General features: G+C 34.2%; 1 long non-coding RNA gene across 1 annotated transcript in view; it reads right to left on the reverse strand.

Annotated features, from left to right (window-relative positions):
* LOC117976824 (uncharacterized) overlaps window positions 1-12,695 on the reverse strand; it is a 298,034-nt gene that overhangs the window by 14,612 nt on the left and 270,727 nt on the right. The window contains exon 3 of the long non-coding RNA XR_004667589.2: window positions 7,483-7,558. This is a non-coding gene — a long non-coding RNA (uncharacterized LOC117976824). The remainder of the gene's footprint in view (window positions 1-7,482; window positions 7,559-12,695) is intronic.

A 12,695-nucleotide genomic window follows, 5' to 3' on the forward strand; every position in this document is an offset into this window, starting at 1 on the left:
CGTGCCAGACTAGGCCCTCTCTGAGGAAAGTAGCTACTTCTTTTATCTCTGAATCCAGGCCCTGACATGTACTAAGCACAGAAAGAAACCTTTATTTAAATACATAAACATTAAGTGAGATAAATTAAAGTACTTCTGAAATAATGAAGTCACTAAAGAATTAAGTGGAGTTTTTATGGATACTTGTAAAATATTTTTCTTTGATTTAGCCTGAGTTCACTAATGTCTGCTTCTGGTATTTCCCAGCAAGGCTTAAACATATTCCAAAAGGTTTTGAAAGAGATCAAGAACTCCGAAAGGTAAAGGTTTTTTTTTCTTTTTAATTTTTAGTGTGTGGTATTTTTAATTCTAATTTTAATATTGACTTTTAATGCGTCTATTTAGTTTGGTTAGTGGATTGGTGGTCATATGATTCCAAGCTACTGGTTTAATAATTATATGGGGCTCACTGAGAACTCAACCCATTAGTCATTTTGAAATTAATCCATTCATTAGTTACATATTGAAAAAATATTTCAATGCCTAATATGCAATCAGCTGAAATTCATACGCTTTGGTGAATTTATTCATTAGTTAATATTTCCCAGGTGTACCAGTAGGAGTTGCAAGTTATAAAATGAATAAGACAGAATCCTTATCCTCAGTTGGCTTGAAAAGTTAGTGGGAGAGAATAAAAAATATAAATAACTACAATTCCAAAGAAAAATAGAAGAGATACTTAAAGAAATGTTATCAATTTTAAAATATTTATCATAAATTATCTGAGCAAGAATCTGAGAGATATTTTATAATAGTTCCATTAACAATACTGAAAAGAATTAAAATGCATGTCATACAATGAGAATATTTCATCTTTATCTTCATAATTAATGTGGACATTACCACCATTATATGCTATTTATCCATATATTTATTTTTATTTTTTATTTTTTGAGACAGTCTCTCTCTGTCGCCCAGGCTGGAGTGCAGTGGCGCAATCTCGGCTCACTGCAACCTCCACCTCCCGGGTTCACTCCATTCTCCTGCCTCAGCCTCCTGAGTAGCTGGGACTACAGGCACCCACCAACATGCCTGGCTAATTTTTTGTATCTTTTAGTGGAGACGGGGTTTCACCGTGTTAGCCAGGATGGTCTTGATCTCCTGACCTTGTGATCCACCCGCCTTGGCCTCCCAAAGCGCTGGGATTACGGGCATGAGCCACCGTGCCTGGCCCTATCCATATATTTAATATGAGCTTTTGCCTAAACTTAATCATGTATCATAATATTTATTTTATAATATTACCACACCTTTCTGAATTATGCTGATAGTTCGACCACGTATTTTACATAATTTGAGTTGCCCTAAAGTAAGTTGAACAAAAATTGTCTGACATTAATGTTTAAGGCCTTCAACTTTTTCTATCATCATTAGTAAATTTCACTGGGCTTGTAACAGAAAATGTAGTTTTTTGTTTTCCTTCTTGCTTTTCACAGTACTCTTATTTAAATATGTTGTGGTTTGAGGCAAGGACTAAGTGAAGCTCTTATTTTTTTTTCTAAGCATATAAATGTCACCTTCCATGAGGGTAGCTACCACCAACTGAGTTAGTCAGAAGCAAGAAGGCTTCTAGAGGTACACCCAAACCACTCAACCTCTTAGAGTTCTACACATGTTCCTGACTGGAGGGCAAGCCAAGACTATTAAACAATTTCCCACCGTATTGCAGATAATAAAAAATACCCAATATAGTATTGTTATATTGAATAAAATATTAATTAGAGAAGGACACGAAATAAAAATCCTGACTATTGAATGATAGAATTGTATGTGTGTGTGTGTATATATGAGATTGTATTGTGAGTGTGTGTATATATATATATATATAATTGTTTGTGTGTATATATTTACATATGCGTAAATATATATATATATAAATGTATATTTGCTTCTGCACTGCCATCAGACAGTCTTATAGGAAAGTTAAATATGGATAGCATTTGTAGCATTTAAAGGTAAATTGTTTGCAGAAATAGACCATGAATAAGTGCACATTGAGTAGTTATAGAACGCTATCTTTGGCTTTTCTGAGTGTTCGTGTCACTTTGCCCTGTAACAGTAGCCAAAGTTGTTTTAATGTGCTCTAACGCCACCTGCATGATGCCATTTTAGGAGCTGAACAAGATAATTAAACAGAGCTTGTCTCTGTGAAATTTACAAAGAAACTATATTTGCTCCAAAATAGTGACCTTGTAGAAAAACTCAAGATATACAATAATGATTCAAATAATGCAAATAATACTAAAACATGATACTATTTTTCCATTCTCTATTTCATTTTATCTCTTTCCCAGGTACTTCTATTTGAATTGCTATATAAATATAAGGAAATGGCACATGCCTTTCTTTAATGCAGTCTAGCAAATTTATATTACTTTATGGTTGGTAATTGTAAATCATGGGGTAATGAGAGCTGCAATATGAATATAGAATTTGCTGCTTTTTTGTACTAAGCCATTTCTTAAAAATTATCCCTGATGGTCTTAAATTGCCTACAATTTACTTGAAGCTAATGATAGTTACATAGCCATCTGGAATATGAAAGAATATTTACTTGTAAAACTTCTTTATAATAATAGTTACACTTACACACAGATTGCTCCAAAGATTAAAGCACAGATGATGATGGAAGGCACAATCATGATAAGCTACCAGCCATGTGGAGACAAAGTAAATTTTTTGCGAATGGTTTTTTTCTAATCCTCCCACAAGACAAAAAGATGTTGACTATCTTATTGATGAAATTGAAAGGCTTGGGAAGGATTTATGATACTTCAATGTGAACTTGAATATACCATGTAAACATCAACTTAATTCTATTCCTAAGGATAATAAGAAAGGAATATTGAAAATGTTATAAAAATGTTATGAATAAGAACTTTTAATTCTTATTCTATGCTATGTAAGATGAAAGGTAATCCAGCTTATACACACACACACACACACACGTTTGTTTAAATATTTAGCACCTGTTAAATGTTAGGTACGTTCTTAGTGTGCTTAGGATACATCAGTAAATAAGAGACAAAAACCTCTCCTCTTGTGAAGAGAAATTCCATTGTGGACATTTAATACCTTAACATGTATTTTATGTCCTTGAATTAACTGAATAAAGACTTCCTGTATTGAAATCAGTTTCAGTATCCTCTTGTAGTATTTCATCTCTGTCAAGAATAAAATATATAACATGTTTCTCTTTTTTAAACAATTACGATGTATAAATCTGTATATTTTGGAGCAGAGAGAGGGAAGGGAATAACTGGGCTGACATATATGCCTTTTGATCCTTACATATTTGTTTAGAAGTGACCATAGCTTGTATCAAGCTCCTAATTTAACTCATTTTTTTCCGCAACATCATTTTAATGTCCCTAAATATCAACTGTAGTGACACCCTTTTGTAATTATCCAAAAATACATAAACCATAGCTAACATTACATGAACACTTCTCGTGTATCACATGGTTTGCTACCTTGCTAACCTAACTTGCATGGTCTCATTTAATTCTCGATTGACATTATGATTTAAATGATTTATTGTCTCCATTTCATGAATGTGAAGATTAAGGCTTAAAGTTTAAATAATGTGTCTAACGTCATGCTGTTGATGAGTAATACAATCAAAATCTGAAGCTAGCTAGGTTTCTTCTCAAGTGTGGATGGCAAAAAATCTGCCAAATGCTTTGCTGCAATTCATGGACAGCTTTGCTCAATAAATTCTAGCAGATCCTTTATAAAACTACAGTTCCTTTAATGGCTATGAATATTTTTGCTATTTTCACTTTGATGAAAATGAATAATTGGGTTTTAAACCTTCTAAGTTTAAAAAACCTTCTAAGTTTAAACTGCTGGTAAGCTTCATTTTGAAACTCCTACTTAAATGTTTGTTGATAATCTGATTAACAGCCATTTTTCAGTTCAAAATCACCTTGACATAATTCATTTTATTTTAGCTGATCATTATTTCTAAAGAATATATAGTCACAATTCCAAGCTCATGGGTAGGAAGAATCAATATCATGAAAATGGCAATACTGCCCAAGGTAATTTATAGATTCAATGCCATCCCCATCAAGCAACCAATGACTTTCTTCACAGAATCGGAAAAAACTATTTTAAAGTTCATATGGAACCAAAAAAGAGCCCACATTGCCAAGTCAATCCTAAGCCAAAAGAACAAAGCTGGAGGCATCATGCTACCTGACTTCAAACTATACTAACAACTACAAGTCTACAGTAACCAAAACAGCATGGTACTGGTACCAAAACAGAGATATAGACCAATGGAACAGAACAGAGCCCTCAGAAATAATGCCACACATCTACAACCATCTGATCTTTGACAAATCTGACAAAAACAAGAAATGAGGAAACGATTCCCTATTTAATAAATGGTGCTGGGAAAACTGGCTAGCCATATGTAGAAAGCTGAAACTGGATCCCTTCCTTACACCTTATACAAAAATTAATTCAAGATGCATTAAAGACTTAAATGTTAGACCTAAAACCATAAAAACCCTAGAAGGAAAACCTAGGCATTACCATTCAGGACATAGGCATGGGCAAGGACTTCATGTCTAAAACACAAAAAGCAATGGCAACAAAAGTCAAAATTGACAAATGGGATCTAATTCAACCAAAGAGCTTCTGCACAGCAAAAAAAAAAAAAAAAAAACTATCATCAGAGTGAACAGGCAACCTACAGAATGGTAGAAAATTTTTGCAATCTACTCATCTGACAAAGGGCTAATATCCAGAATCTACAATGAACTCAAACAAATTTACAAGAAAAAAACAAACCACCCCATCAACAAGTGGGCGAAGGATATGAACAGACACTTCTCAAAAGAAGACATTTATGCAGCCAAAAAACACATGAAAAAATGCTCATCATCACAGGCTATCAGAGAAATGCAAATCAAAACCACAATGAGATACCATCTCACACCAGTTAGAATGGCAATTGTTAATAAGTCAGGAAACAACAGGTGCTGGAGAGGATGTGGAGAAATAGGAACACTTTTACACTGTTGGTGGGACTGTAAACTAGTTCAACCATTGTGGAAGTCAGTGTGGCGATTCCTCAGGGATCTAGAACTAGAAATACCATTTGACCCAGCCATCCCATTACTGGGTATATACCCAGAGGATTATAAAACATGCTGCTATAAAGACACATGCACACGTATGTTTACTGCATCACTATTCACAATAGCAAAGACTTGGAACCAACCCAAATGTCCAACAATGATAGACTGGATTAAGAAAATGTGGCACATATACAGCATGGAATACTATGCAGCCATAAAAAATAATGATGAGTTCATGTCCTTTGTAGGGACATGGATGAAGCTGGAAACCATCATTCTGAGCAAACTATGGCAAGGACAAAAAAACCAAACACCGTATGTTCTCACTCATAGGTGGGAATTGAACAATGAGAACACATGGACACAGGAAGGGGAACATCACACACCAGGGCCTGTTGTGGGGTGGGATGGGGGGAGGGATAGCATTAGGAGATATACCTAATGTTAAATGAAGAGTTAATGGGTGCAGCACACCAGCATGGCACATGTATACATATGTAACAAACCTGCACGTTGTGCACATGTACCCTAAAACAAAGTATAATAAAAAAGTGAAGATGTACACAAAAATACAAAAAAGACCAAAAAAATATAACAAAGAGGTTAAGAACACAAATTCTGGAATCAGCCTTCCTGGGATTGAATCCTAGCTTTGCTCCTTACTAAGAATTTCTCTCTGTATTCACTTTCCCCATCACTATAATGAACAATAATGGTACTTCTTCACAGGTTGTATGAGAATTCAGTGAATTGGTTGATATATTTTAAGCTCTTAAAACAGTGTCTGGCATGTAGTAAGCCCACAGTACATGTTGGCATTATTAATATCGCAACTTGACAAACTGTGAACACACACTTTAAAGGTGGTTTTTGTTTTGTTTTCAGTGGTACGGTTTTGAATTCACTGTTCTCTGTTTCAAAGTTCATGTGCTTTCTAGTTTGTCTTTCTGCTTTTCTGAGGGCAAACACTTGTGTTCGAGGCACAGTGGAGAACAAAGAGACAGCAGCTGGGCCTGGAAGGATGGTTAGACATTTGTTTGGTGACAATGTCAAGAAACGTAAGATCTGCAGCTCTTTAAACAAACAAAATGTAAAGATTATGAATTTGTCACTTGAATGAAACATATTTAAAATAATTCAACAAAACTCAAAAAAGAGACATTTTAAAATTATACTTTGGTTCTATAATTTTGTTTCTAAAGTGTAAAGAATGTCAGTTCTCTGATAAAATGATCAGAGTTTATCAGAAAATGTGATATTAATCTAGGAGGAAGAGACATATTTTTGTCAAGTAAAGAAATTTTATAAGAATTTTAGCCATGAATTATTTTTGATTCACAGTCAAGTTGCCTGCCTGCATTAACATATCCTGTAAACTCAGTGTCTACCTTTCTAACAGCAAAAATAAAGGTCATTTTTTTGTGCATCCTACTCCCTGTATTTACCAATATAAAGATATATTTGGAGAAATCTGTGAGAGACTGGAAGATTTTGGAGACAGCAAGAAATACATTTGGATCAAAACAATGGATGTTACATTTGCTGAGCTGGGTCCTGTGCTCCCAGGCAGACCAAATCAACTTGGCTGCAGCAGAGAGCTCACAATACAAACACTAATTGAACTGTTAGCTTTGAAATTTCCTCCTGGCAACCCTGAAATTCTGTTTGGGGCCATGTCACCACTGCTGTGCCTTGGTAGCATTTTATGACACGTTCAATCTTTCACAGATAGTACACTCAGGAGTTCCAAGTCTCAGTTCTCTTATTCTCGTCCCTCAAATCATTTAGAGGTAAATAGAAATGGAAGTAGAGCTGTATCCAAATTATCCTTTGGTTTAGTCAAGAGCTGGGGGGACATAGTGCAGACTTTATGTTAATTCTCTTTGCCCAGATCACACATCTCAGGGAAAAATTGACATAATTAAAAGTGCAATAACCTCATTCAACATCGTTAACCTTAGCACATGCAGTCCACTTCAGTGATTTATGGATAACTTTGAAAATCAACATGATTCAGCCCCTTTCAAATCCTATGGATTGATTATTGCATAATTACAGCAAGTACATTCAATAACTGTGTTATGAATTAAATTTTCCTTTAAACAGATGATTTACTGTGATAGTTCAACAGTGCTGAATTTTTGTTACAATAATTCTGTATTGAACAGTTAAATGCTACCAAGAAATAAGATGAAAATATGTGAAAATGCCAATTATAGACGGATATTTTATAGCTTTATTAAATATGACCTATACTTTTTCTTGAATTCCAAAATGATTTATAGTTCTGTGACTTTGTCCCTCATAAAAGAGGCACAATTTTGCATCATTTTGCTTTTGATTTTATGCTTACCTTTCACCCTCTTAACTCCAAAGCCATGAAAGGTCTTTAGACTCCTCATTGAGCAAGGAAGGACTCAGGCTAGGACCTAGAATACAGCAGGGAACAAGTGAAGCTATATTACTTGTTGATCGATTCACACATTTACAAGACCTCACAAAAATGCACACAAATAAATGTGATCGTGTCTAAGTAAGAGTAGCTTTAAGGGAGCTGGCTAAATGTTATTACTTACTTGGTACATTTAGAACTTACTATAAAAATCATAGAAATTTAAGCTGTTTCTCCTTCTTTGGAAGAGTACATGTGTTATAGACTTAGGTAATCTAAAATTGGCACAGGAAAACTCTATGTCAAAGTATTGCAGGCATCATAACCAAAAGAACTAATGTTTATTTATTGTTTTCTTAATCCCCTCATAATTCTTTGTATAATATTGTCTTAATTCAAACAGAAGCTTGGGATTCAGACCTAACAAAGGCAATACTTGTTCAAATAAAGACTAAAGACTTAAAAGTAAAGTATTTAAAAGCAATACAAAATCAAAATACAAAAATCAATTTTATGTCTAAACACTCGTAGTTAGCAATCAGAAAGTGAAATTAAGAATTGTTTTTCTATTTATGATAGCACCAAAAACAATAAAATTAATTGCAATAAATTTAACAAAAGAAGTTCAAAACAGGCACACAATAAACTGCAAGCCATCACTGAGAGAAATTAAAGACCTAAAGAAACAGAAATAAATCCATGTTCATTATCAGAAGACAAATTTCTTGAAAATTCTGTACTCCCCAAATTAATCTACAGACAAAACAAGAGTTTCCATAAAAATCCCAGCTACATTTTTTAGGTAAAATTTGATGAGGATTTGAAAGTCATTTGACCAAACATTTCTCCAAAGAAGATACACAAGATAAGCACAGGAAAAGATGATCAATATCATTACCGTTAAGGAAACGTAAATCAAAACCACAATGAGATATCACTTCACACGCATTAGGATAACTAAAATAAAAAGACAAACAGTACCAAGTGTTTGTTTATGATAATGTAGAAGAAACTGGAACCCTCCTATATTTGGGGCAGATAAAATGGTGCAATGACTTTGAAAAATCAGTTGGCATTTCATCAAAATGTTAAACATAGTTACCATATGACCCAGAAATTCCACTCTTAGGTATTCCACTTCCAAAATAAAAACTTAGGTCCACATAAAAACATGGACATGAATGTTTATATGAGCATTATTCATAATAGCCAAACAGTGGAAAAAAACAAGTTTCCGTCAACTGATGAATGAATAAGCAAAATGTGGTACAGTAATGTGGATTATACTTGGCAACAGAAAGGAATAGAATATTGATACATGTTACAACATGTATAAACCTTGAAAGCAATATGCTAAATGATAAAAGCCAAGCACAAAAGTTCACATCTTATATGATGTCCAAATATCCAGAATAGGCAAATCCATAAATACAGGAAGAGAATTAGTGTATTCAGGTGCTTGGGGTTAGGGGAGGATTCGGAATAGCTGCTAATAAGTACAGAGGTTCTTTTGGTGATGAAGAAAGTGCTGTAAAATTAGATAGTGATGATGGTTGCACAGCTCTCTGAATAAACTAGAAACCAATAATTGTGCACTTTAAAAAGGTGAGTATTATAACACTAAATTATACTGCAACACAACTGTTATTTAAGAAAAAAATTTTTTTTAATTTTCTTGTGAAAGAAAGACAGTCCAATTTTGTACTTAGCTAAAATGGCAGTACAGAAAAAAGATCAAGTACTTAAAAGTATGTAAAAATGACAAAACAAATAAAAAAGCACTTTACCATGCCTATATATGAACACTAGCATACAGATTTCCTATTAACAAAAATGTTACCTTTTATAGGGTAATTAAGAAGTGGGTTTCCTGGGTCATATAATAAATACATGTTTAACTTTATAAAAAATTGCCAAACCATTTTACAGTGGCTGTACAATTTTAAATTCCCACAGCAAAGCATGAGTGTTCCCATTGCTTTATATCTTTTCTGACACTTGGAATTTTTAGTCCTTTTTATTTCAGTTCTTCTAATACATGTAAGGTGGTATCCCGTTGTGGCTTTAATCTGAATTTATCTAATGGCCTTTTTAAAAATTTTTCAAGAACTAGAGAAGACTGAACATTTTTATTTATGGAATGTTGGGAACAATAGAAGGTTCTTAAGCAGATAATAGGATATAGCATATACATAGATGTCAAGACAAGTTTCAGTTTATGCTTTCTTTAGCTCCCATTACAACCCATCTCTTTAATTAAAGTTTGCTGACACATCCCAGAATTTGGCATAATCCTTTCCAGTCTTGGCTCAAATAAAATAATCTGTGAAGATTTTAAGTGACTGAGCTGCTGGGATCAGTGCAGGATCTACTGACATGGGTTCTCCAGGGCTTTGCCATGCTTGATGTTTTTGCAAAGACTGCCATTGCAGAGGCAGGATTGGGAACACTAACTAGAATTCAGCAGGTCTGGAGTCCAAGAGGGTCTCCAAAATAGTCACTACCTAAGCCAATGCAAACTCCTCCTGCCTCCAACCACCATGGCAACTGAACACTGGGTAACCTACATAAAGTCTCCTTCTCTGTTAAGAGGGATGCCTATGTGTTCTTATAGCCCTTCATTCATTGCCTGAATTGTCACTCATATGCATGCTACATAATTGTATAAATAATTCTAAATCAGTTGGAAAATAGAATGTGAATTTTATTTAATTTGCCAAACGCTTGATGAAATTAAGCAGAAATGCAACTTTGATGGTGTTTTCTTTACTCCTTTACAAAATGGAAGGAAGAAAATCTTATTTTCAGGTGATCTGACACCAATAGAGAAATAAGAACCATCATAAAGACCTCATCATGGCCATAATTTATAATTTCTGTAACCTCAAATTATCAGAATTTCTACTTCCAAGCAGAACCATATCTTACCCAACACAGAGCTGCTTTGTCCATGCATACCATGACCATAAACATGGACATATTGTGCTTTGGGAGGCTGAGGCAGGAGGACTGCTTGAGGCCAGGAGTTTGAGACCAACCTGAGCAACATAATGATATCCTGTCTCTACAAAAAGTAATAATAGTTAAAAAAAAAAAAAGTCTCAGCCCTCAGCCACTGGAGACACTGAGACAGAAGGATTACTTGAGCCCAGAAATTTGAGGTTACAATGAGCTTTGATTACACCACAGAACTCCAGCCTGGGTGACAGAGGAAACTTGTCTCAAAAAAAAAAAAAAAAAAGGACATATTCCATGTTAACCACTGCCATCTCCTTTCCTATTATCAATTATCATAGATTATCCAGACATAATATTTTATTAAGTATGAAATTTCGTAGTCAGAAGTTTGTGTTGCACGATGTAATTTGTTTAACATTCTTATATTTTAACTTTCTTTGGTATCTTATTTTTTACATTAGCAAATAATGTAAGCTTGAAAATTTAAAGTATTTTTGCCTCTTCCAAGTAAAAACTAATTATCCTAGGATTCTACATCCATTTTCGTTCTTCTTTTCATATTTATTCTGAGGGTAATCTCATTAGAGGTAGAAATAATATTTAATAACACTGCTATGGGGGGCAGTAGAAAGCAAATAATTCAGGCTCTGCTCATTCTGCATAACCTGAACTCCTCTGTTTTGCATTGGCAGGTAATGTGAATGCCTTCACTTGGATGTGCCTCCTATTACTGAAGAACCCCTCACGCTGTGTCCTTGTGTCATTCAGCACTTCCACAGACCTCTTTGGAAGTCTCAGCTGCTTTCCCCGCACCACACTAGGGGTGCTGGTTTTAAAACCAAGATTTAAAACATAACAAAACACACAACAGCTTTGGTTTTTGGGCCCTCCCCTAGGCCAGTTGGGACTTTTCTGTTCTCTCCATTCGCCATTCTGCCTTCAGTTTTATCCTAGTTTGTGATGGAGGAATGGATAAGGTATTGGGTGATTCTTCTGTGTCTGAGCTTTACTCATTTTCAATCCCTTTTACAGCCCATCCTCTGGCCCAGAAGAGGTTTGTTTCTGCCCTTTTTTATCACATGACCTAACTTTATTTCAGACTTTTTGGTCCATACTATCAATTCTATACCCTGAGTACTCCAGACTTCTCTGAACTGTATAATTACTGCCAATTGAAAGTGCTTTGACTGAATTCATGGTATCCCATTGCAAGACTTCCCATAAAGCTACACTAATCAAGCAAAAGGATACTTTCAAAAGGATAGGCACTTAGATCACTAGAGAAGAATATACAGTCTAGAAATAAACCTACACAAGTATAGTAAATTAATTTTTGACAAAGATTCAAAGATATATTAATTGAGAAATGAGGTGCCCAAAAAGGGATCTTGATCCATATCTCACAATGTGTGAAAAAACAAACTCAAATGAGTCATAAATCTAAGTGAAATATAAAAGATTATAAAACTTTTAGAAGAAAATCTAGAAAAAAAGACTCTAGGTCAGACAAAAAAATTCTTAGTAGAATCTCCCCCAGATTTAGGCCTCATAACAATTAAAAACTTCAGCTCTGTGAAAACACTGTTAGAAAAAAAAGAAAAAAAGTAAGAAAACACTGTCAGAATGAGAAGACAAGCCACTTACTGGAGAAAATATTTTGCAAATACTGTTTTTGACAAAAACTTGTATACAGATTATGTAAGAACTTTCAAAACTCAACAATAAGAAAAGAAGCAACCTGATGTTTAAAAATAAGCAAAAGATTTTGACCTGATTCATCCAAGATGACATATGGATAGGAATAAGATTATGAAAATATGCTTATTTTTAACAGATTCATCAAAGACATATGGATAGCAATAAAAGTATGAAAATATGCTCAACATATTTATTAATTAGCTCAAAACATTAAAACCACTGCATAGTTAGTAGAATAAAAAATAAATTGGCAATACTAAGAACTGACAAGAATGCAGACCAATTGTAACTCTCACATGCTGCTGGTGGCAGTGCAAAATAGTGCAGCTCTGTTGGAAAGCAGTTCGAATTTTTCTTATAAAGTTAAGCATATACTTACTATATGACCCAGAAATCCCATTTTTGATATTTAGCTAATTAGAATAAACAGCTCTGTTTATGTAAATCCTGCACACAAATGTTAGTTTATCACAGCTTTATTTCTCATCACAGAAAACCTGGAAACAACCCAAATATTC

This window comes from Pan paniscus, chromosome 17, assembly GCF_029289425.2.
Source record: "Pan paniscus chromosome 17, NHGRI_mPanPan1-v2.0_pri, whole genome shotgun sequence".
Classification (NCBI taxonomy): Eukaryota; Metazoa; Chordata; class Mammalia; order Primates; family Hominidae; genus Pan; species Pan paniscus.